This window comes from Perna viridis, chromosome 10 (genome assembly GCF_037379345.1).
Source record: "Perna viridis isolate PV_CMFRI_1.1 ecotype Kerala chromosome 10, ASM3737934v1, whole genome shotgun sequence".
Lineage (NCBI taxonomy): Eukaryota > Metazoa > Mollusca > Bivalvia > Mytilida > Mytilidae > Perna > Perna viridis.
In genome coordinates this window covers 12,864,579-12,891,100 of record NC_142454.1, presented here as the reverse complement: position 1 = coordinate 12,891,100, position 26,522 = coordinate 12,864,579, and the positions used below count along the sequence as shown (strand labels likewise).

Below are 26,522 nucleotides of genomic sequence, written 5' to 3'. Positions count from 1 at the left end.
GAATAGTTCAATATTAACGAATCCCACGTGACATTATTATTGTGCAATGTGAACAACATTGCTTTTTTATCTTTTCATTTGCACGAAGACCTTGCTTGAGTTAGACATTTTATAACCTTTAAGCTTCGGCATATCTAAAACAAATACAACATAAACTCTTATGGGCTTTTAACCGACATACGATAATTTTTTGGCTCACCTGGCCGAAGGCCATGTGAGCTATTGCCATCACTTGGCGTCCGTCGTCCTCGTTAACAATTTTTCAAAACTCTTCTCCTCTGAAACTACTTGACCAATTGGAACCAAACTTGGTATGAATGTTCCTTGGGGTATCCTGCATAGAACTGATGTGGGGATTTTTTATCCGTCGAAAAACATGGCCACCGTGACTAAGAATAGAACATAGGGGTCAGACAGTAAATTTTCGCATATATCTCCAAAACCGTTAGGTTTAGCCAAATTCTGACAGTGATAAAAGTGTTCAGCATGATGAGATCTATCTGCGGTCAAATTTTCAATCTATTAAGCCATGTTGGAGTTATTGCCCTTTTTCAAAGTTTTTTTTTTGCTATTTTGAAAGTTATTTCTTTCAAAAATCTTCTTCTCTGACACCACCTGACCAATTGGAACCAAACTTGGTATGAATGTTTCTTGGGATAACGTGCATAGCAATGGCGTAAGGATTTTTGATCCGTTGAAAAACATGGCCACTGTTACTAAAAATAGAATATATGGGTCAGACAGTACTTTTTCGCATTTATCTCCAGAACCGTTGGGTTTCGCCAAATTCTGACATGGTGTGAAAGTGTTCAGCGTGATGAGATCTATCTGTGGTCAAATTTTCATGTTAACATGTTAAGGTCTCACTAACCACTTCTAACGTTTCCATTACTTTACATATTAAAAAAGTAATTTTCAAAGTTTCACTGTGAATTCCCAGGACAAATGACATCTTAAAGTTGCATACCGTTGCGAAGCTTGGAAAATAAGGCTTCCAAAATCATGATGCTAATGGTACGATGATTGTAGAAATTCTTCACAAAATTTACTTTAATAAATAATACTGAAAATCCACATTTTTGCCTGTTCTGCTAACTGACAGCATGGAGGCAAATTACTCACACATGTAACCAATATTCATACACTTTTGTAGTTAATTACATATATGATTTTAAAGTGCACATTCTCAGCTTTATTTTGACTACTTTTAATCATAATACACACAAATAATGCAGTTACAATGCATATGTCTAGGTTCAGTGTGTTTTTGGTACTACATAGGGGGTGGCCATTTGACCCGGAAGTGGTTAGTGAGACCTAAGCCATGTTGGAGTTATTGCCCTTTTTTGAATGTTATTTCTTTCAAAAATCTCCTCTGACACCACTTGACAAATTGGAACTAAACTTGGTATGAATGTTCCTTGGGGTATCGTACATTGAACTGGTGTGGGGATTTTTGATCCGTTGAAAAACATGGCTTCCGTTACTGAAAATAGAACATAGGGGTCAGACAGTAGTTTTTCGCATACTGTATATCTCCTAAACTGTTAGGTTTAGCCAAACTCTAACATGGGTTAAAAGTGTTCAGCATGATGAGATCTATTTGTGGTCAAAATTTGGTGAAAATCTGCTGATCCATGTTGGAGTTATTGCCCTTTTTGGACGTTTTTTGCTGTTTTTAATGTTATTTTTAAAAATTGTCTCCTCAGAAACTACTTCACAGAATTTAATGAAATTGGTATTTTTGTTTTCAAGGGTATCCTTAACAAAATGACCGTTTGGATTTTGATCTGTTATAAAGCGTGGCCGCTGTTACTAAAAATAAAACATAAGGGTCAGACAGCAGATTTTTGCTTATATCTCCAAAGCGGTTAGGTTTAACCAAAATCTGACTTTGTGGTAAAATTAATCAGCATGAAGAGATCTATCTGTGGTCAAATTTTTGGTGAAAATTTGTTGACCCATGTTGGAGTTATTGCCCTTTTTGGACGTTTTTAGTTGTTTCTTAAAAAATCTGCTCCTCAAAAACTATTCTGCAAAATTCAATGAAAGTTGGCATTTTTGTTTCATAGGGTATCCTTCACGAAATGACCGATTTTTGATCGCTGAAAAACATAGCTGTTGTTTCTAAAAATAAAACAATGGGATCAGACAGCAGATTTTTGCATACATCTCCAAATCTGTTAGGTTTAGCCAATAGCTTTCTATTGCTGAAATGATCCTTATTATAAGGCTTACAACTGTGTCCAATGAATTAAATGGAGTCAAAATTGTCTGACAACTCCTCGTTAGAGTTATTGCCCTTAAAAGGCAAAAATTTGAACAGGAGAACGATTCAGGCTCCTGGGAGCCTCTTGTTAACTGCACCCTGTTGGACGTATTTTTATTGGTACTTTTTTGAGTGAACAAGGTGTTTTTTATGAGATACTTACGTAAATAGCCAGATTGTTCAGTAGGTTTACAATACTTTAAATGGCAAGCCTTCTTGGATTTGATCGATAATCTACTAAGTTGTACAAGGTTTATGCATCATCGATGCTGCCGGAGTTATATGAATGCAGGGATCAGTTTATTTGGTAAACGGTAAAAAAAAAAGTCACAGCAAGAAAAATCACAATTTCGATAGCAAAATAAGTCACATAAAAAATCACAGGAGAAGAAAAGGTCACAAGATTTGCTAGGAAAAAAGTCACTAAAATGTATTGATGCGTTACAATTCTTCAAATCATACATAATCGGATACTAAAAAAAAAACACGTCTTACATCGTAGTAGTTATTGATACTCATTTTCATTGCAGTGTGTAATAAATTGTACTTCATTAGTTGTAAAGCAAACAAATTTCGCTTTGTAGAACAGGCCCTGTGTATTGTCACATTTGCATTTGTTCTGCTGGGTAAATGTGGCCTGGTAGATTATATATATGTGTAATAAGTAAATTTAGAAACTACATGTAAATGGCTTCCTTGCAAATTGAAAAAAAAAAGTTTAATTTAAAACTGTTCTGTTTTCATATTTAATTTTTAAGTTTTTTTTAATTTGAAATTATTTAATTATAAAAATGAAACTTTTCAGACATCAATATACAAATATGATATAAAATTATTTAATTTCAATATTAAATGATGAAAAGTGAATGATAAAATATAATGTTTATCATTTTCAGTTGATGTTTTCCGTATTAACTCCAAACATGTATAAACTGTTACTTTTTTCCAGAGATTATTTTGATGACTTTTCCCCCACGTATTTATTAAATACAAATATTTTATTTAGCTCTAACACAGTTACAATAAGTGGTTTTAGCCAATATTAAACATACATGAATTGAACACATTGAACATGTGTTATATATAATGTATAGTAGTTACAAATGTAGCTTACTGAATTGAAGTTATAAAGGGTTATGAAAATACAATTTATATATCAATTGATAAGAATTTTTCTTTTTTCCATGCAATCTGATATTAAATTGGGAGACAACCTCAGTAATTTAAGATTTTTACTGTTAAACGATATACTTAGTTTTTTTTATTATATTAAACGTATCAAAGTTTTTATAAAAAGAAGAAATTTTCAGTTTTAGTTCATCTCTTTCTAGAGGGTGGTATAAATCACACTCAAATAAGAAATGTCCTTCGTCGTCAATGTTAATGTGGCATACGGGGCATATTCTATTGCCTTTTGGAATATTGATGTGTCTTCTTCTCTCAATATTAAGCTGATGACAGCTATTTCTTATTTTGAATATCATGGACCACTCGGCCAGTTAGGACAAATCATCTATATAATTTGGTCTAGTTCCAGACTAATCCCTTTTTGGATTTGGCGCTGGAGATATGTTTCTCCAGCGCCGAACCCCAAAAGGGATTCGTTCCAGACCTATGAAGTTTTCTATCAAAAGATAATTTAGAAGAATTACTGGAATATGAATTTTGTTCTTGTATTTGTATTAATTACCCGGAGTTGTTTTGCCAAGGGTTATCTTTCTTGGACTGTTGGGTACTTTCTTGAGTTAAAATTGCCTCGTACGTTGTGTTACTATTTTAAGTCAATTTTTTTGGCAATTAAATTTGATTATCTCCCCTCTTATTTCCCGCGCTGGACTGTACTGGAAGTATCTTAAGTCTTTAGTTTGAATCATAAGACACAATTCGTTTTATATCAGTGTTAAACGTGGTATTTTCATATTAACCAGGGAATATATATTACTGTAATATAAAGTCCCTGTACTATCTGATTGATTTTTGTTTTACATTCAATTATTGCCAGCATAATTTCAGGTAAACTTTGCAATTATCATAGAGTAGTCCAGTTAGTCTATGCAATTTGAAGCCCCTAAGTTGCGTCAGCTCTTAATTGTTTCCGTTCCCTTCTATCTGACCTCTCAATGTAGCGAAGTGCAAATGAATACTTTAATAAGGGATGACCATTTGATTCTGAGGGTGGGGACCTGGGAGTTTTTTTAATCCTGGCCATAGGCATTCAATTCAGAGCCTTGTCCTCTAAGTACTACTACAGCTCTGACTGAATCGGATGCCTTTGACTCAGGCCCTGAAAAAGTAGAAAATATAAATATTTTGGCCTACACCTCCCAGAAAATATATCTCGGTCCAGATGCTTGGATATAATTAACGCTGCCCCAATGTGTTTGAAAAAAAAATATTTGACTCAAAAAATTGATATTCTAACCCCACCAAATTTGCCAGATTTGCCTCAGAATCAATTAGTTGTCCTCTAATGAATAAGTACATTCATGCAGACAACCCAGGTATTAGTATTCAGAACAGCCCATTGATATACTATGTAACACAAAGCAGAACTGTATGCAAAAGATCAAATAATGAATAGGTAGTGACTAGACTAACTCTTAAAAGTAACAGTAACTGAAAAAAGTAAGGGTAACTCTGAATACTAATGTGCGTTTTCCAGGATATCTCGAGGAATCCAGGTCATTGCATTATACATGAACATTAGAACGTAAGTAACAGAAGACAGGAATAGTTTAAAACCCTGAAGACGCAGGGAAAAAAGAGGTCCATCAATGGATTCTACATGATACGGTCAAATAAGAAAATTAACCTTATTCTAACTCCATTTATATCTAATTGCCTTTTTAGTCTAGTGGTAGCATTGTTTTCTGGAAGGGGCCAGGATCCCACTTATTTTGGGAAAAAGTGTGATGAATTGTGACTTTAGGAAATAGTATATGTACATGAGAGCAAGGATGATTATATATTATTTCAAGCCCTGTGCAGGTCTGGGTGTCAAAAGAATAGGCCTGCAGCAACGCTAAGCTTGTCGTAAAAGGCGACTAAATAGTGCTTAGGAACCTAGCCGGGGGCTAGGCGCTCTGCCCACAGAGCAACTGGGATGTGTGCCCCAGGTGGTGGAATGGGGTACCCCTGTCATGTTACATGCTGGGGTTGTCAGGCTATAATACGGAAAACCTGACTGCTAACCATAGTGGTGCATCGTGTTGGGAAAGATATCATGTTCCTCACACATTAAAGAACCCTGCTGTGGTATTCGATAGTAGGAACCTTTGCGCTCTGCCACAGGAGGCTAAATTGCCAGACCTTACCCATTCCCCCTTTTTCTAGCGGCGATCAAAATTTGTCAACCTTTTATCCTTGTGTCCCATCCTTTTTTTTCATTTCATCGTCATTTCATGTTCATCGTCTGAATATAGCTGAAATATTGCTCGGACGTTAAACCCCAACAAACAAACATGTATTATTTCAAAAATAATTTCTAAATAAAATCCTTTATGAGGAACGAGACCGTTAAGAATGTATTGAAATCTAGATGACACATTTGAAACAGTACAGTAGAGGGAGAGGATTTTGTTCATTTTACAAATCTCAATTTTATTTGTGTACATATGGACTTGCTGGGCAAAAGAAAATGTTTTACTATCACTGTTTTTTGAAAACTGAAGTTGCTTCATAAATACATGTATTTGGTTTTTGCAACTTATTGCAATGCCCACAATTATAAGCATGCTTTCTCTTTAGGTTGAGGAAGATAGAAGAAAAATCCTTGAGGATTTCATAAAGAAGTTTGACAACCCAGATGGCACATCAGGTCAGGTCTTTTTGTTTAGCAAATTTAGGGAACATCTACAAAAACAAAATTAAAGTTAAACCAACTGGAAAATTTAAACATCTGTAGAGAACTTAAGTTTTTGTTGAATTACAAATAATTTATAACATCTTTCACGTTTGGCTAATTGGCATATACTTTTTAAATCATGTTTATTTTTTCAACGCTTCACAGGGATTAAAGGAATGTGGAAGTCATTCAGGTAACTGTAAACACAAGCAATTATTTCCTGAAAAAAAAAAGAAGGGAAAAAAACATTCTTATTTTGGCTTATCTTTGGTCTGTAGAAGGTGTCTTGTGTAATGAGATTTACATGCCATTAGAACTGAAAGATGAAACAATTTTCTTTTGCTCAGCAGTAGTTCAAAAACATCAATTTGCACTTGGCACTTGCCTATATGTCTTGAATATTTTTTGCTCATTTTTCATTCATTCATAATTAATTCTGTAAAAATGATTTCTGTCTTGTTTGAAGTTTGATTGTATAACATGTGCAAATATGAATTAGTCTCTAGAACTAATTATTGCTTTTCTAAAAACTGCATTTACAAAATTTATTACATTGAAATATTTCAAAACAAGTGCATTAAGATGGAGGTCTATTACAGACATCATAAAGTAAAATAACAATAATTAAAAAAAAAGAATTAAAAAGTCTGTTGTAATGTTGAGTTTTTATTTTAGAAGTCTTGAACTGAATTGGCTGATAATAATACATTGTATAAGATTTCTTGTATGTTTCAGTTAAGCTTAAACCAGTGAAAGTTGATAATATAATGTTATGAATGTCCAGGCAGGCAAAAATGATAATTAACTTCCCTTTTTAAACAAAAAAAAAAGTTATTTTAACACAAATCTTGTTACGTTAGTGTCTTACTGCACAGAAATTTGAGAAATATTGATTATATTTAAGGCCACAATTAAAATAAGGTAGGTAGACCCCCCCCAAAAAAAAAAGTTCCAACTGATTCTTGAAAAAAACTATGATCAAAGAGATTAAAGATGTTGCTATGAAAATTATAAATAAAATCTTGTCAGAGAATGGTAATAAAATTATTCGGGTAGGGCCAATTTTTATGGGTAGGTAGGGTAAGGGAAACAAAACATAATTTTATTTTGGCCTAAATAACTTAAATGGAAATATTTCAATCCAAATTTTCTTTACTTTAACGACAAATTGTACCTTTCAATTGACATTTTGATTAATAATAATTCCTTTAGTGTCAATTATAAATTTTGATAAATGCTTTTAAATCTTTGGTTATTTATTTAATATTATTGAAGCAGTTGGACCTTTCAATTCAATAAAGCAAATAGTACAGTGAAGGAGGGAATATATTAGATTGATAAATCCTCAGTGAATAGGAAGTAATTCAGTGTAATTTATTCCTTGATTGACAATCCAAATATGTACCTAACCAAGGATTAAGTCATTGTCAGTCTATTAAAACTTTAATATTTGTTCATAAAAGATCCTTGCTTTACCAAGATTTTGGTGAAATGTTGGAAATTGATAAAGCAAGAGATGTGATTGAAGTGGAAAACATGACTGACCTTTTTTTCTTTCTTTTTTTTGTACAATAAATATCCCAAGGAGTTCAACTTAGTTGTTCTGGTTCTAGAACTTAATGGTGGGTACATTCTACCCAAATCTAAAAGTCAAGGTTGAATATATATATATTAATCACCTGTCTGTCTGATTATATGTCCATCACACTTAAAACAATTCAAGAACCACTTTTCAAATCTTTCTTCAGATATAGTCCACAATGCTATGAACCCTGAAATACATGTTAAGTTCAAATATAATGTATATTATATTTTCTGTTCATGATTTATGACCCCTTTCACTTCAAAAATTCAAATGCAGGGGTATTGGTGATCACCGTGTCAATTTTTTCTCCTCCAAATAGGGTAGGGAACCTATGGATAATATTACTTTTGAGTATGGTGATATTTTGGAGAGTTTCTATCTTTATTGAAATTCATAGAGAAATCAGGAAAATCTACTACTGCCAAGTGAAACATTTAAATGTTTGTTTTATTGTTAGGTTCCTTAAATTTAACTTATTCCCGTACAATTATATCATAAGTTGCTGTAATGTATAAAAGATTACCTTTTTAAGGTGCTCGAAGGCAAACCTCTCTACCAAATGTCTCTGTTTTATTGAAATTAAGCATGCAGTATTCAGGTCAAAACTACTTGATGCATTTATATCAGAAAATTTTCCCCATGCTTGCAAACAATAGCAGACCTTGTTAAAACAAATTTACTCCATCTGATAAAAGTAGGATTTTTAATTTGTATTTGTATGAATTTACACAGGTGAGAAAATAAAAAGTGAAATAAACAAGCATCTGTTAGAAAAAGGGGTGGACAACCGATGAAAGAAATGAGCAATGGTAATGAATTTTATTGGTACTTGTCGGAGTAGAGAGGGCCACTTTATACATACTACAGCTCCTTCAAACCTTTGTTTTATAGGATGACAGCTTTTACAGGTAAGTCAGTAGTATGATTGAACCATTGTTAGTCTATTTTCTGTTTATAGAAGATAATTCAAACTATCCTAATACAAAAAATATAATTCTTAAATACAGTCACATTATCTGATATTTGCTTATTAATTGACAAACCATTTATTTGCAACAAAGTGCATAAATATATACATTTTTGTTTTTCATGCGTTTTTTTTTTTTTTTAGATAATACTTGTGATTATGTAATAAATTTTGTCAATACTTATTATTCCTAGCAACACTCTTGTAAATAGATTAGCAATATATAAAAATGAAATAACGAAATTTATTTGCCCAATTTGACGCATTAAAGACTGCTAGAATAGTAGTGCATGAAATGCAACTTATTTTGTGCATTTATTGATTGACATTTAATAAAAATCACAGTTACATTGTGAGCATGTGTTAATATTTCACTCTTTTAGAGAAATCAAACTTTTCCCATCGGTAAGATTCCTTTGATATTTTTACTGCATGTACAATAATGTTGCTATTAAATTTAATACAAACATAATAGCCCTAAATGGCTAGTTTTGATGAAAGAGTAAAAGCAGCTGATTACAGGAGCACCCCTAAATATAACATTTTAATGCCCATTTTGTTGCCACACAAAATTGTATCAGTAACAGATGCTGGTGTTGTCATGCTGCTTGACCGTTGGTCATAACAATGGCTGGTCACTATATCCTCTCTGTATCCACATTTAATGGATTTGATGATCCCGGACACTTGGTTCAGTCAGGTAAGCTCAACAATGGAATGGCAGACTAAATTAATTAGTATAAGTTAAAACATTGGACTGTCCCTTTTTAGTTTTAATTGCTACTAAATGTGTATAACTGATTGATGCAAGATTTCTATTACTGCTGAATAGACTTAAAGTTAAGTTTTGCATTATGTTTCATTCTCGTGAAGTTATACCATATGGCAGATTATTATGGCGGGTGTAAAATTTGGCAATATTGAAGCAAAACGGTACTCAAGACAATTTAGTGTTTGTTATTTTGGAGGATAATAAGTGATGCATTAAGTATGCCTAGAATAAATAATTCACAGATTTATTTTAGTGCTTTTAAACAGGCTGCTAAAATACAACAAAATTAGGACCCCTGGAAAATTACTTACTATACAGTATTCTATGTCAATGAGAGGACCATGGGTGAGCTCTATGTTATATTGTATGTCAGTGAGAGGAGCATAGACAAGCTTTATGTTATATTCTATGTCAGTGAGGGGAGCATGGGCGAGCTCTATGTTATAATCTATGTCAGTGAGGGGAGCAAGGGTGAGCTCTATGTTATATTCTGTGTCAGTGAGGGGAACATGGGCAAGCTCTATGTTCTACGTCAGTGAGAGGAACATAGACGAGCTCTATGTTATATTCTGTGTCAGTGAAGGGAGCATGGGCAAGCTGTATCTTCTACGTCAGTGAGAGGAGCATAGACAAGCTCTATGTTGTATTCTATATCAGTGAGAGGAGCATGGGCGAGCTCTGTTATATTCTATATCAGTGAGAGGAGCATGGACAAGCTATGTGTTGTATTCTATGTCAGTGAGGGGAGCATGGGCAAGCTGTATGTTCTACGTCAGTGAGAGGAGCATGGACAAGCTCTATGTTATATTCTATGTCAGTGAGGGGAGCATGGGGGAGCTCTATGTTCTGTTTCAGTGAGACGAGCATGGGTGAGCTATGTTATATTCTGTTTCAGTGAGAGGAGCAAGGGTGAGCTCTGTTATATTCTGTGTCAGTGAAAGGAGCACAGGCAAGCTCTATGTTATATTTTATGCCAATGAGAAGAGCAGGGTTGAGCTGTATACCCTTTATATCAGATTGTGTTGACTGGGAATGATTATAACAGTCAGATTTTCATCAAATCAAATCAATCACTTCACAGGTCTTTCAAGTCAAGTCCTCACCCATATTTATTTTCTACCCTAAACAAAAGGGATTCAGTTTTTTTCCTGAAATCTGATATATTGTTTGAGTAATACAAACTGTTTCACACCTAAATTTAGTGTATAAAGCTTTGTTTATAATTGAGTATGTTACCATCTTCTGGTATAGTACATAATATTGAAGGACAAAAGCACTTTAAATTTCTCAGGGAAGTTTTTATTTTGTAAAATACCTGCAATATTTTTAATAATTTTTGACAAATTTTAACAGATCTCTTAGAAACATTGTACAAATGTACATCTGTTGTCCTGATCTTCACATAAGTTTTGAATAAATGCCATCTTATGTTGTTGAAATACATGCTGATTGGAGAATCTTTTTTGTAACAACACGATTTATATACCCTGTCTGTAAGACTTGGAGGGGCAATATTGTAGTCATCTTAATCTGTCCATTTGTTTGCCTGTTCATTTTCCATTTCTCCATATTCATTTTTTGTCACACTTACACATTAGTATGATTATTTTCAGTTAGAGATCAATGTCCTGTTGAAAAGTGTTGAAATAAGTCTTGGTAGCCTCAACACACAACATTTTTCAGCTTGAAATGTAGAATTTGTCAAAAATATGGGGTTATAAATTGTCTTTCTGTCCATAACACCCGCATAAGTATCATCTATAGATTTTAACAAAAGTATTGCTGTACACACTTAGACTTTAGGAAACTCATTGATTTTAAAGATAAGTGTCACAAAATCCCCAAAAAATAAACTGCCATGGGATGCCACTTACGAACACCCATGTCTTATAAAGCAATGCCACACTTAGTAATGCCCATTTGTATTAAGCAATGTAACACTTAGTAATGCCCATGTCTTATAAGGCAATGCCACACTTAGTAATGCCCATTTTTTTAAAGCAATGCCACACTTAGTAATGCCCATTTTTTAAAGCAATGCCACACTTAGTTATGCCATACTTATTATTATACCATTGTCCCTTGTTTTATTGAACAGTCTATGAAGCAAAATCTACTACTGGTACTGATTTATCTTTCAAATTAGACACCCATGATTTCTTCTAGCTTCAGATTATACTTAAAGATGAATTGAAAAGGAAGAAATTAGTATGTGATAAAACTGTTATCCCCAACCAATCTTGTATTACAGAGAAATAAATTATCCGATTCCAAACCAGAGGGAGACATTTTAGATGGAATATAAAAAACAGATCTAAATCATTATGTATAAGTGTACTTCAGTGTTATATTGCTTTATGATTAGTATCTAATTTGAGATTTAAGAGGCTCTTGAGTTTCTGATGGTGCCATTGAGTGCTCTCTTGGGACGATCTGTCATCATGTCAAAGAATCTGTTTGATACTGTTTGTAATGTGTTGAATCTCTGGTGAGAAAAATTATGAGATTGGTTTAATTATGTAGTCGATTCTCATTTGTTTTTCTTTTGGACTGTTTGATTTTGTAAATAGAAATTGGATCAGTACTGATTAAACAGACATTTTGTTAAGTGGAAGAGGTTTTTAGATTTTCATGCCATTTCTTTATGACTACTGGTAACTAAAAAGATTTAGTATTTTTTCAACTTGAAGATGTAAATAGGTATGAAAAGATCAAAGGATTACTAAAAATTTATACTTTGCCAAAGAAATTGTAGTACAATGTATATACACCCATCACAGTTTTTAAACACCCCCTTTTTTCATCTTTACTAGTTGTGTTTTGTAAGCATTACAAGGTTTGGTCTTGTAGTCACTTTGTGCTGAGCCTTACTATTCTAGTGATTGAGATTCCACTGAATTTCAGCTGGACAGAATCCATGTTAATAGTCAAAATGACTTCGGTCTGGTACTATAGGTATGTACACTTTCAACAAGAACTGATTGTAAATGACATTGAAGCTGCTGTCAATACTGGCTTACAATAGAATACTAAAAATAATAAATTTGGCTCTTGGTCTCTTTTAAGACAAAATTTCAGTTGTCATGACCCTTTATTCATGCATTAGATAATAAAAACATCAAATACCTACAAGGAGTATCTACTTCCAAGATTTTAAGTATTGGTTGAGTAGCCCACAGCTTGAATTTTTATAGCTGATATGTATAGCTCTTTACAATCACAGTAGAAATTTTAGAAGCCCATACCAAATTTTAGGGACCAGTTTGCCCCATGCTAATTTCAAACCCTCAGGTAGCTTACTCTCTGGTTATTAAATAAGGTTGTACTTTATATCTATCATAGTCATCTCCTCCATAAATGGTGTTTGATTAAGAAGTCACTAGCCATGCTTAAGGAATTCCTGTTTAAAGATGTCCAAGTGTTCTTTACCTTTGAAAATGATGCTCAACTATGTTTTGTTTGATGTTTCAAAACACCTTTACATATTTTCTTTCTCAAGTTTTTGTGTTCAGGTTAAAATTTATTTATAATGTCAATAATCTAAGTGTTAAGGAAGATGAATACATTCTGATGGCTTTATCCCACTGTGATAGTTAATAACTGAGTTGTCCACTTATATTTACAAAATATTTGAAAACACCCCCAATTTAAACAAATTTGAGTCTTGAAAAACAATCTGTCAGTGACAAAATTAGATGTTCAAGTAGGGAACTTGATATCCTATAATTTGGTCTCTGATGGTGTTGCAGCGGTCAACCAATCTTTGAATGCTCCAACAAACAAAACATAAAATTAGAATTTGAATGGGTCTGGAGAACTAATTTAAATCTAAAAGTGACAATTTATTCAAAATGTCTTAAATCTGATCGGAACTTGGCTTGTTATTTTACATGATAGCAGTACAAAGTGCTGTTATTTCTTTAAATGCCAATTTCTCATTCTCAATCCTGGTGTATGACTAAGTTGGAACCCAAACTGAAAGTACTTTACTTTTATAGGGAAGAATTTCTTTAGCTCTAGGAGGTTTTGACAGTCCAGGCAGGACAAAAAAAGTAAGTCAGTTAATAAGATTTTCTCTGTTTTTAAAATGGTACATATTTCTAATATCCCTCCAGACAAAGTGGCAAGGTATTATTTGATACTCTCTGTGTTTTCCTTTGACTACAAGATAATGACTTGAGAACATATCAATAATATTTGAAACTTTGTAGTTCTTAGTATCATAAAATACAGTTACAAGTTAATTTTTTCAGCAAAATCCAAAATGAAGTTTTTCTAGTTCGGCTATTTTGAACATTTGCCATCCCCCCTTTTTTTAACCATAACATTGCAGAGTATCACTTAATGTTCCTTTAATGACTTTTTTTTCAATTGGTGATACAGTTTGTTATAGTCTGGTTTTGAATCATTAAGAAGAAAATCACTACTACATGTATGGATGTTAATGCATGTACTACTGATTATTTAATATAGGAAGTAGTCGCCATTCCTGTTCCTAATAACCCTTTACTCAATTACTCAATATACTGAAGAGATGGTTTGCATCACAATGGTATTTTTTATTTGCCTTTAGTATTGGTATATTATATTTCTAGTTCTCTTCACTAAAGTTTGTCAAAAACTGTGTATTAAATGGTTGGATTTCATGGTTGTTTAACTATCTAAAATGAAAGAGTCAGTGAGTTAGAAAATTGCTTGTTGTTGAAACATATTGTAACTGCATGTGACCATTCAAAAAAAGTGAACATTTTTCCACTTTAGCTCAGTATTTGTCATACTACCTGAAATAGATATAAACTTGTGATTAACTTTGGCTTAAGACCATAATTAAAGCAGTCTGCCTCACTCAGTGCCTCATGCTAGTTTACTTTGTACATAATTAATATGTTTAAATTACTTAAACTGCTTTTACAAAGATAGAACTGAAGTTTGATTTTAGTACATATCGTTTCAGATTCAAATTCATACAAATTAAAAAGAAGAGTCATTGGACTTAATCGTCCAAAGACAATACATTTCTTCATTTCAGTAAAATTAATACACCTGTGAACTTCAAAGATGACTGTTTACAACTAAGTCACTTTTGACCTGACACAAGTACTTAGTGGTCAAATCTGAAATCTGCTGGTGAATTTCTCTGAATATTTGATTACCAGTAGATGCTATATTCTTAATCAATACACACTACCATTTTGTTTTTAATTACTGGAGATTTTTGTGTGTTGGACACTTCAGGAGGGGAGTAGGGCTTTTATCTATTAATTATTTATTAGGATTTTGGTACAGCAACTTTCAGAAGGAACTGCATTATAAGCTGACCTGGCCAAAGGCCAAGCAAGCTTATGCATGCCATCACTTGGTGACCATCGTCGTTGTCTTGGACAAATTTTCCTAAATCTTCTTCTCTGAAACTACTGGACAGACAGGATGTAAACTTGGCATGATTGTTTCTTAGAGTATTGTGCACAAAATGACAGTTGGGATTTATAATCCGTGAAAAAACATGGTTGCCACTACTGGAAATAAAACGTAGGGGTCTGAAGGCATTTTTTTGCAAATAACTCAAAAACTGTTGCCTTTAGAAAATTCTGGCAGTGGGAATTATTATTCAGTATTAAGAGACGGACTTACGCTGAAATTTTCAAAACGATTTGTCAACTGATGTAGGAGTTATGGCCCCTGAAACAGTTTTTTTTTGGCATTTTTTGCATATACAACTTTCAAAAAACCATTTTTCTGAATTCAATGAAAGTAGGCATGTTTATTTCTTAGGGTATCCCACACAAAATGACCATTGAGATTTTTGATCCATGAAAAAAAACATTGGCCCTGTTACTATAAATAGAACATAGGGGTCAGAAGGCAGTTTTTTTTGCAAATAACTCCAAAGTTGTTGCTTAAGCAAAGTTTTTGCTGGGTTAATATTGTTCAGTATCATGAGATGGACCAATGCTGAAATTTTTTAAACAATTCGTCTACTGATGTAGGAGTTATGGCTCCTGAAAGAAATTTTTTTTTTCATGTGTACAACTTTGAAAATCTTCTCAAAAACCATTTCAGTAGCAGTCTTCAGAAAAATCAGACAGGAGGTGATTCATTCATGTCAAATACCCTCCAAATTCAGTTTTATTTCTTGTTCAGGAAATGTTAGTCTTAGTTTTCATTTGGGGGTTGTGCTTTTGAGAAATTTGCAGGAGTAATAGTTCTTGATTTGGTTTAATTTGGTTGATTTTAGTTGGAAGTTAAAGTTTAGTTTCCTCAAAAGTACAGATCTTAATACAGAAAGGGCTATTGTCACCTAAAAATATAGCATATGTAGTCCAAAAACCATCGTCTGATCCATGGGTGTTTCTTACCATAGGCAGTGTCTGAATTTTATATGGACTGTGGTACTTAAGATCATTTAATGAAAATAAGCATATTGGTTCTTTAGTGTATTGTGCTTTAAATGACTAGTGATTTTAAACAGGTGATTAGATATGGCTGCCTATACTAAAAATGGAGCATAGGTGTTGGAAGACAGTTTTTTGAAAATAATTTAAAAACTGTTGCCTTTAGCAAAAGTCTGGTTCAGGTCATAAAAATGCTATTAAAAGCATTTCCTGCATTTGACAATTCAGTTAATTTTAACCTGTCTTATTCGTCAAGTTTTTGAAATAACCAAATGGGTAACTATGGTGAACGATTCAGGCTGTCTTGAGCCTCTAGTATTTATTTTGTTATGATATCAGCCAACATTCTACTTCAGTAGAAAATAAGAATTTGGAAATTTCAGGTAATTTCATATGATATGAAGCATTTCCCTTGTTCATTTAGTTAGCTTTTCCTTTGTTGTCCCCCGCCGCAACGCGGAGCGGGGATGTAGAAATACTGGTGTTCGTGTGTCCGAAGCTTGTGGACGCAACTCCTCAGAAACGGCTGAACGGAATTTGACCAAATTTTGTAGGATTGTTTGTCGCCATATGTAGTTGATCATACTGAACCGCTATTTTGATTTGACAATTTTTATGGGAGTTATGGGACTTTGTTCATTTTTCACGTTCTTTTTTTGCGGATTTTTTGTTGTTGTATGAAGAATTCTTAATCTAACTTAATTTGATTCATTAAGATACATTAACCTTGAATCACCACATGGACTTATGGAAGCACATAAGTTTTGAATCTGCTATTTATACAAGTGTCAAACATTTGTAATTCAACTCTTTCTACAGCGGCGGGGGACATATGGCTACGCGTAGCATTCTTGTTTTTATAACAGTGAAGCAAATTTAGGGAAAAATCAAAGTAACAAAAAACAAAATATACTGTTAAAATTCAAAACAAAAAAACAATGACAAATTAAAGGACAGTTGTTGCAAAACAATTTCTAAGGTCTTTCCCTAGATTTTCGTTAAACCACCTAGTAGAAAGTGCACTCATATTCTACTGACTAGAAGCCCAGAAAGTTTCATTTAGTCTACAAAAGATTTTAAGAGAATTCAAATTACCATAAAGAAAAATACAGTTCTGATTATCAAGTTCAACATTGTTTTTGTCTGCAAAACGTTTTATATCCAATGTTTATTATCAGAGGTAGACGTAGAAAATAATGGCAGTGATAAGACCTACACTGCTACCACTCTCTCCAAAGAAGAGATTGTGGAAAACCATAAGTCTGTGCTATCTTCTTTTTGGTCTCTCTACCAAGGACGATGATTGTGATTTACCGTCTATGTACTGGATTCGTAAACTTCACAAGAATCCATACAAACAACGTTTCATGGCTGGATCTGCAAAATGTACCACAAAACCTTTCATTACCTTTAACTTCTATACTCACAACTGTCAAAGAGGGTCTGCAGTCCTACCACAACACTTGTTACTCCCGTAGTGGTATCAATTCAATGTGGATCCTGAAAAATTCGAAAGATCTTTTGGAGACAATCAGTTCAAGACTATTATCTGAATATAATAGCATTAAAACCTATGACTTTTCAATACTGTATACTTCTATTCCCCATACTCAGTTAAAATCCTGACTTAAAAACATTATACATCGTTGTTTTTCCAAAACAGATGGTACACTTAGATACAAATATATAGTTCTTGGTAGAGATTCCTCATACTTTGTAAGAAATAATTCTAAATCATCTTCCAAATATACAGAGGAAGATGTTTACAAAATGCTGGAATTTTTAATTGACAACATATTTGTCCAGTGTGGTGGACGTGTTTTTCAATGGAAATAAATTGTGCTCCTTTACTTGCTGACCTATTCATTCACTCTTATGAGGCTGACTTTATAGCTGATCTGATCAGAAAGAAAGAATATCGTTTGGCTAGATCCTTCAATCTCAGTTTCCGCTATATAGATGACGTATTATTTTTAAACAATCCTAATTTCAGGGATTTGATACATCGCATCTACCCAAAAGAATTTGAGATAAAGGATACTACCGACACTGTGTAGTCAGCCTCATATCTTGACCTACACTTAGAAATCGATGGTAAAGGAAAACTATTGACCAAACTTTACGACAATCGTGATGACTTTTCATTCAGAATTGTCAACTTTCCTTTCATCTGTGGCAACATCCCTTTGGCCCCTGCGTATGGAGTGTTCATATCACAACTCATACATTATGCCAGAGCTTGCTGAAACTAAGCAGACTTTTTGTATCGCGCTAGAACTCTAACAAATAGGCTTCTGGAACAGGGTTGTGTTGCTACTAGATTGAAGTCATCACTACAGAAGTTTTATGGTCGTCAACATGAACTCATGGATTGTTATGGTGTATCCATCAGCACCATGAAAACTGATTTATTCAAAGGGTCATAGTTTTCCTTTCCTCGTTTGTCTACCCCGGACTTGACTTTTTATGAGCAGCTCGGTGGGTGTTTCTAGAAAAGCAGAGACGCTTACCCTACCGATGCACCTGGTCCATGCTCCCAGTTTTTAGTGGAGTCCGAGTTGCTCATTTACTTTTGTTACTTTGTATGTATGGTTTTAGTTACTTTATGTTCTTTGTTGTGTATGTCTGTTTTTCATGTCTGGTCTTTGTCCCTGGGTTACATTCTTTTGATTACCGTTATAACCTTGGTTCCCTTGATTACTCTTTCAAGATGAAATGTATGACAGAATTTAAGAAAAGTAGATTCAGTTTTGATTATTGAGATCAAGATTAATTTATAATGTAAAATTCAAAGAAAATAGAATTATCTTTCAATGTGGATTTCTGATCTTTGACAATACATTGATGAAAACCCAAACATTTGTGCTTATTCCAACATAATAAATAGTTTTATCTTTATACAACTGAAATCGTAAGAGTGTAAGTCAAAGATACTCGGCCGGACTTCTCAGTAGTTAGTAAGGGACTATAGGTAGTTCCATGAGAATATTGTCCTTGTAACCTGAGTTATTAGTTTATTATACACCGATGCAATCAAATACAAGTAACATGTAGCAACACGGATAAGGAACATTCATGAAGCATTCAGAATGGAAAACTTTTCTCTGTTTTATTCCCCCGAATCTGTATTAGTTTGGTTCTAAATATAATAGTGATTTAACACTTGAATGTACAAGAGGAAGAGATACATTCAGCATATGGACCTTTCTGTTTATAACGCAAATATGAAACATAATCTTTAATCCAAGTAAGGCAGACAATAATCCCCTTATACAAAGTTCATCATTTCGATAAGAGAACTAATGCAGTATCACAATGCTATGATATCAGCTAAGTAGTAGTCACATCCATACATTTGTAATATAGAAGTGCAAAGATATGGAAAATTAGAGAAAATATTGATCATTTTTCCAAGAACTGTCATTTTACGAATGATCTTTATTTCTAAAATATTTTAATGAATTTTATTTATTGAAATGATTCATTAATGAAGATATGATATTATTTTCTGTAAACATTGACAAAGGAAAGGGAGATAACAAAAAAAGTAACAAGACAACACAAATAGTAGGCACTTAAGCAGAAGAAAAAAAATTTCAAATTAAATGATTTTCATCATGCAAAGTGGTAGTTATTAAAGTCAAAAGTAAGTGAATATGTGTTGCTACCATAACTTTTTACATTTTATGAAATTTACAAAAAGTGTAAAACTTTTCCGATTTTTCAGTCAAACTGGATCGAAAAAAATTAGCATGTGGAGTTATGGTGCTTTGACCATTCAGTTATTAACGATTACTTAAAAAAAAGAACTTCGCTCCATGATGCGAATGTGTAAATTTGTCATATGAACTTGTGCATTAAATATAAAACAAAGCATTAATTACGATATGTAGAAATGTTGTAATGAGATAAAATCTTAGGGCAGGAAATGATAAATTACAGAGTAACTAACACCCCACGAAGCAAATTCGCTGTACAATGTTTTCCATTATTATAGAAAAAATTAAGATAGAGTTAATTTAACCAAAAATAATCAACACACCACACAAATTTGTTGTATTCGAATATAGTCCCTATTGTCAATGGACTTTTTCTTTCAATTACTCAAGACAATCCCAGTCTTTTAGGTTCCCTGTATGCGAAAACATGCAATATCACAAACAATATTGTCCTGACAGCATGAATAAGTTGATTTTGAAAACACCATATGTCACCTAGGATGAATGGTGAAAGTCTTATGTTTCTATGCCTTACGGTTTTCAAAATAAGAACATTGACAGAAACTGATTTCGGTTAAAGTTAAATAACTCATACAAGGAATAGTTTGATTGCTTTGACTGAAGGGACAGTTTTGTTGGCCAAGTACCGTACAATCATTATGCACTTTTCAGTTTTTCTCTATCTATATCGGTTTTTCCTATAGATGCAAAAAAGACAAATCGATGTTAGGGGAGATAACTCAAGGCGCATTAACATGATATTTCCCACAACTCCATAACGTATAGTCCTAGTAATTTACATTTACAGTCTGAGGTGTTGTAGGAATGTGTTGCATACTCTTTTTGCCAAATCCACTTTAAGAAGTTACGGAAGACAAATAATAATAATCAAAAGAATTACGTTAAGGTCCTCCCCCTGTGGCGAAAGACCTTAATAAGGAAATTAAAATCCTACAAAAACTTGATATGTAGTTATAGAAGTGAACAGTTAGTGGTATGTTTCCCTGTGTTGAAATATCAACTTTAGTTTTTATTGACTTTGTAAAAAATAAAATTTACACAGCTTTTATGTCAGATATTATGTCATCTAAAGCAGTATCATTGTTGGATTATTGTTATGAACAGCTCAAATAATTTTTGGTTTTGTAATTTACTAGGGTTTTGTCAATAGGGTTGTATTTAGTTACAGTAACCCAACATCCAATGCTTTGTATAATTTGTTCATTTTTTTATGAAAAAGATCCAAAAATTATCACCTTATTTCATTTCACAAAGGTTATAAAACTTTATATATGTTCTGCTTAATAATTAAACTATGAAAGAATGTTATGACACAACTATTTTGTTAATGGTCCATGTGGTATTTTTTGTGTTCATCCTGATTTGAGACTATTTCTCTGCATCAGATTAAAAGTTGTTTTTTTTTTTCAATAAACTTATTGAATTTTGTACAATTTTTATAACCCTTGGTTTTCTTTATCCAGGAATTACTCATTTTTTCTATATCAATTCTTCGGTTTGTCAAAAATTTTATTATGTACAGAATTTGAATCAGTAGATCTAAGATAACCAACCCATCACATAATACTGGTACCTCAAGAAGAAGACCAAGGCTAGGGTATAAAAGGGAGACAATTTGTAAAAATCATGGTTTCTTTTAAATTATGGGCAGAATTTAGATCAAAAGAGCTTTTTCAGGACTTACTCTAAAAAATGGAAACAGAATGTTCTTAAATTTTGCCCAGTTGACAGAACTAAAGTCCTCTTCAATTTCAGCCCTATATTGAAAAGAATTAATGCTTTACAGAAAAGTTCTTGAAAGTCAAAATACTTAGGCAGTAGCAATTTTCAAATTTGAATTTAGAATGATTGACAAGTAGGAGGAGGTATCCATTACAACAGTTACCATTGGTTTTATTGAATTATATACAGTAGTGAAGTATAGGTACATACTACTGGTGGGTAATTACTATCTGATGATTGCAATAAATTTACAAATTCAGAGTTTGTCAAAAATGCACTTTTAAGACATTATTTGTGATATGAATTCACGATTACTTTTTAGTACATGTAGAGTAATGGAAATGTTAAAAGTGGTTTGTGAGACCTTAGGATTTTGAAAGTTACATATTTTTATAGGGAGGCTTCAAATGCAAATTATTTTAGCAGTACCAACTATCAGTGACTTCCTTCAAATTCAACAAATTGCTTAGACAATTTAATTTTTCTATGTGCCAAAAGGAAAGTGGAACATGCTTATTACTCTCACCAAAACCTAACCATGAAGGGAAGAGCTTATGACTTGTTTCCAGTATATGTGTAATCTGATTTGGTTCATTACTTAGTTTCATATTAGGTAGGCTGTAGTGAAAAACCTAAATGGTAAATTCAGTTGAATGGGCTAATCCTGAATTAGGTTCCAAATTTTTGAAATGTGTTTCTGTTTGTCCTGTTAAAATTACTGACAAAAATTACGTGTAAGTTGAATAGTATAAACATTGGTTACATTGAATGATGCATAGTTTGGATTTCGTGGCTTTTTTAAAACTCATTTTTTGTAAATTATTACCTTCTCCCTGTAAGAATGGCCAAAATATGTCTTACACAAATACATGATTAAGGTGTACCATGACAATAAAAGATTTTGTTGAAATTTAAATGATTTTAAATGTGCCACCAAGGTCTTTGAGTTCAGAATAAAGTTTTGAATTTCACTAACTATCTAAGCTTCTGTGTGCAGGGGAAAGATCAGAATATCAATATCTTTTTCTTCAAAGAGGAGGGAAACTGATAGATATAATTCTTGATAACATGTTGTCTTCCAGTTTATAATTTACAAAAACTTGATATCTCCCCAATATCATGTTAGACTTAGTGTTATCTATGAGATTGATGTCTGTCAGTCTGTGCATTTAGTGCATGAGAATATCCAGAAGGGAATTATGTAGATTTTTGTTAAAAATGTTGAATTGATAAGAGTGAAGATGTTACATTTCATTTTTGTTTTTATTTTTCAACTTTTAATCTAATCATTTTCTTGTTGTTAATAATGTAAAATGTCTGTGTTGTGATACAGGACGAAATGTGTTGAAAAATCATAGCGAAAGAATAATAAGCTGAAGATGAAACTGATAAAATAATTACAAAACAGATTTAGTTTTTGAAAACACATTTTTTCTTCACATTATACATATATGCTGATATACTTTATGATAAGAATATTAAATTAGTGAACAATAGCCACATTTAAAAGGTAAAAAGGAACTAAATACAAATAAAATACAATTACAATGTAAAATGTAAGAAGATGGGCCCAAATTTCCTTGGTCAGGGGCAGTAAGTATTGAAAAGAAGATTGATAACTGCAGACCCACGCCACAGAGACAAGGTGCCATTCAAAATTGAACTATAAGATAAGTGTGTGTACAGAAAGTGACAGAAATCCTTATGTGATTGGGTGTGTATGTTACATATCTAATGACAGTAATGTTCTAAAGTTTTGGTCAACTGTTCTCAACTTTTTAGGATAAATCTCACTAAAAAATTGTGTTTCATTTTTCATGTTCAGATGCTGATAGTAACTGTTTGGCTTGCAAATTTAAATACAGTATAATTATGAAAATGATATTGCTGCCAGGCTAAACAGCATTGTTATATTTAAATTTTATAAAATGCATGCAGGGTAAACTGCTCCAGTGATCAGAGTAGGATAGGAACAAAGAGCGAGAGAGAGTGAAGGACCATTAGTTTATCATTTTATCTCAGTCAAACCTCGCCATTAAAGTCAATATTTTCATATCTTAATCTGTTATAGCTTGTAGTCAAAATATTAAATCTAACATTTTCTGTGATGGTACGTGGATATTTATTGTTGATATTTAATGTTCTGGTGCTTTATTCCATTCAATATAATTGTTTCATCTTTCTATGACCCGATTTTAATTTTAGATAAAAGTAAGAAACTGTTAAGAAAGGGTCATCCTCACCAGGTCCAAACTGGTCATTGTAATTACTGATGTCTAAAGAATTTTAAAATTATCAATAAAATTTAAAAGTAAAAGTAATCAAAATGGAGAATAAGTGAGTCAAGAAAGATTTTCAGTTGATGAAAATAATCCCAGTTTATGCTTGATAAATCCTTCAAAATATGATAGATGACCATTTTAAATGAGGGGGACTATATTGCTATCACCTTTTCTGTTTATCTATCACACTTCCCAGCTTCTAATTGAGGGATTGCTTATATATATTTGGTGTATTGCTTTTACCTGTGATTTTTGTATATACAAATTAGAGCTGAAATTAAGGTTGTTTTCCTATGCCAAAAGCATGTTTATTTCCCCTAATTTTCCCTTAAAATTCCCAAAACCAGCTATTTCGACTCAAAAATTCACTTCTCATCTTTTGTAAAGAAATTATTTTTGAATTATTAGAGAAAAATGTATATTTAGTGCAAGATTAGTTTTTGAAAAATCAATGTGTTTGTCAGATCCTCCATTGAAGTGCCTGTTTAGTTTGGTGAAGGAATCATAGGTCAACTGAAGGGGGGCCTGGGACACCCCTCCCCAAAAAAAAAAAAATCAATTTGCAAATTTTTTTAAAATAGTGGGTATTTTTTGTGTGTAAATGCATACTTTACATGTGTGTATCAAGGATTTTTTTGTGAGTCCTCTGGTTGCCCCCTCCCCCTCCCTTTGGGGGATTCTCTGGAACCATCACTGGTAATATAGTATTGCTGAATGCACATATCTGTGAATACTTTAGTTTGTTTTATCATGATATTAAAGTAAATCCTTAGTTTAGTTACCATGGAAGTAAATCCTTAGTGTAGTTACCATGGAAGTTCAGAAGTATTCTTATACTTAAGTACCTTTAAAGGTTTGAGGGGTCCGGGCCTGAATCAACATTCATAACTGCAGAAAGAATCTTAAAAATCTATACACACTTATGATACCACTTAAAAATACACACCACACCATTTGGAGTTAGTCAGAATATTTGATTCATGGAAGTATATGGGATCACAAGGTCAACTTAATCTAGTTTGAAATGGCATGGACAGCAAAAGTAGCTTCAGCAGTAGAAATTATGTCCAATGTAAACTGATCAAACATCCTTTTAACCCTATCTATAGGTCAACAAACACAGCTACTGGGAGGTGGGAACATAAATATTTACATTGTGTTAGATAAATAGACTTATCAGTGACATGGCAATACACAAAACAATTATCCTGTAATGCTGGTATGCTGCTGACCAGATGGCTTTAACCACTGACCAACATTGACCATGTACAATTCATCAAACTTGATGGGCTGATATCTAGTACTTTGATTATCAATTATCCTTGCCTTAGGATATTAAACTAATTTAGAAATGTTATTTTTGGACAGAATTTCATTAGCGTGCAGAAGGAATGATGTATTGTGTAAACAGAAATGGACAGAGGAAATTTGTTTTCTGACAATTGATGAGAAATTCATAGAAACATCCCCTACAGTTCTGCATTGTGTTGTTGACAATTGTCCAGTATGATTGATTGATTAGGTACATCCTTGGGAATACATGTCATAGTTTCCTTATACACAAGATTTTTAGGCCAATGGTTGATCCTAAAGTGCCAAGAGCTTAGTGGTCCTGCAAAAAACATCTCTCTGTCAGTTTGTAGTTTAGGACCATATACAAGTTCGGCACTGGTTTATTCACCTGCATTTCTATTCCCAAAATTTATGGGTTTACTGCCTTGGTTTTCCTTGTATGCATTTTTTTTTCAAAATAAGGTGCTCATAGTTTGTTGTCTGCATGTAATGATCTGGTAATGATGGTGTGTTGTTTCGTCTGATGGCTTTAGCAACCCATGGTAACTTGTCTGAATTTAACTTGGAAGACTTTGGTATGGTGTCTTTGCTGTTGGCTATGTTGATTATAATCAGCAAAACTCAGAGACTGTGGCACTCATGCACCAATACAATATTGTTTTATACCCCAAAATTCACACCTGATTTTCTTACGCTTTTTCAAATCCGGATATTACTGTTTACCAATTACCACTCTGTTGACCTCATAAGATCAGGTCTGAAAATTGCAGATGGTATAATGTTTTTAACATGTCCTTCTATCAGTTCTCATTTTGTCATTTCAACTCCTCTAAAACTCCTGAACAGAATTTCACAAAATATGGCAAGTGGTAGAAAGACAGTATACAGATTAGCATATTACCAGGAAATTTTATCTCTCTTTAATTTAATTTTTATGAAATTAGAACTTAAATTTTCAGTACTACATGTACATGACTGCAACTCTTATCAAACTACTGAACAGAATTTCACAGAATTTGTATGTAGAAGGGAGACAATATTTTGTTGTGTAATTTAGGTCTCACTAACCACTTCCGGGTCGAATGGCCATCCCCCCCCCCCCCTCTAGATCTATGCATTGTAAGTGCATTATTTGTGTGTATTCTGATAAAAAGTAGTCAAAATAATGCTGAGAATGTGCACTTTAAAATCGTATTTGTAATTTACTACTAAAGTGTTTGAATATTATTTACATTTGTGAGTAATTTGCCTCCTTGCTGTCAGTTAGCAGAAAAGGTAAAAATGTGGATTTTTATTATCATTTATGCAAGTAAATTTTGAGAAGAATTTCTACAATCATCGTACCATTAGCATAATGATATTGAAAGCCTTATCTTTCAAGCTTCACAACGGTATGCAACTTTAAGATATCATTTGTCCTGGGAATTCACAGTGAGACTTTGAAAATGACTTTTTTAACATGTAAAGTAATGGATACATTAGAAGTGGTTAGTGAGACCTTACAAGGAAATTATGATCCCTATGGAGTTTTGCCCCTTTGGTCTTAGTTTCCTGAAGAAGCCTTAGTATTACAACTCCTTTCAAATTATTAAACAGAATTTTAAGGAACTTGGTATATAGTAAGAAGACATGTAGTTTCAAGTGAATTTCTGGCAA

The 26,522-nt window shown here is 32.9% G+C and overlaps 1 protein-coding gene across 4 annotated transcripts in view; it reads left to right on the top strand.

The window, feature by feature from the left end:
- The window catches only part of LOC148604577 (protocadherin-11 X-linked-like), a 76,462-nt gene that overhangs the window by 9,723 nt on the left and 40,217 nt on the right, over positions 1 to 26,522 (top strand). Inside the window, exons 2-4 of one of the 4 annotated variants that reach the window (XM_088549045.1) lie at positions 6,017 to 6,086; positions 8,431 to 8,606; positions 13,436 to 13,489. The gene's annotated coding sequence lies outside the window, so the exon portion shown is untranslated. Of the gene's footprint in view, positions 1 to 3,829; positions 4,283 to 6,016; positions 6,087 to 8,430; positions 8,607 to 13,435; positions 13,490 to 26,522 lie in introns of those variants that run through there. The other 3 variants (XM_088549044.1, XM_088549043.1, XM_088549046.1) reach the window with 3 other exon arrangements.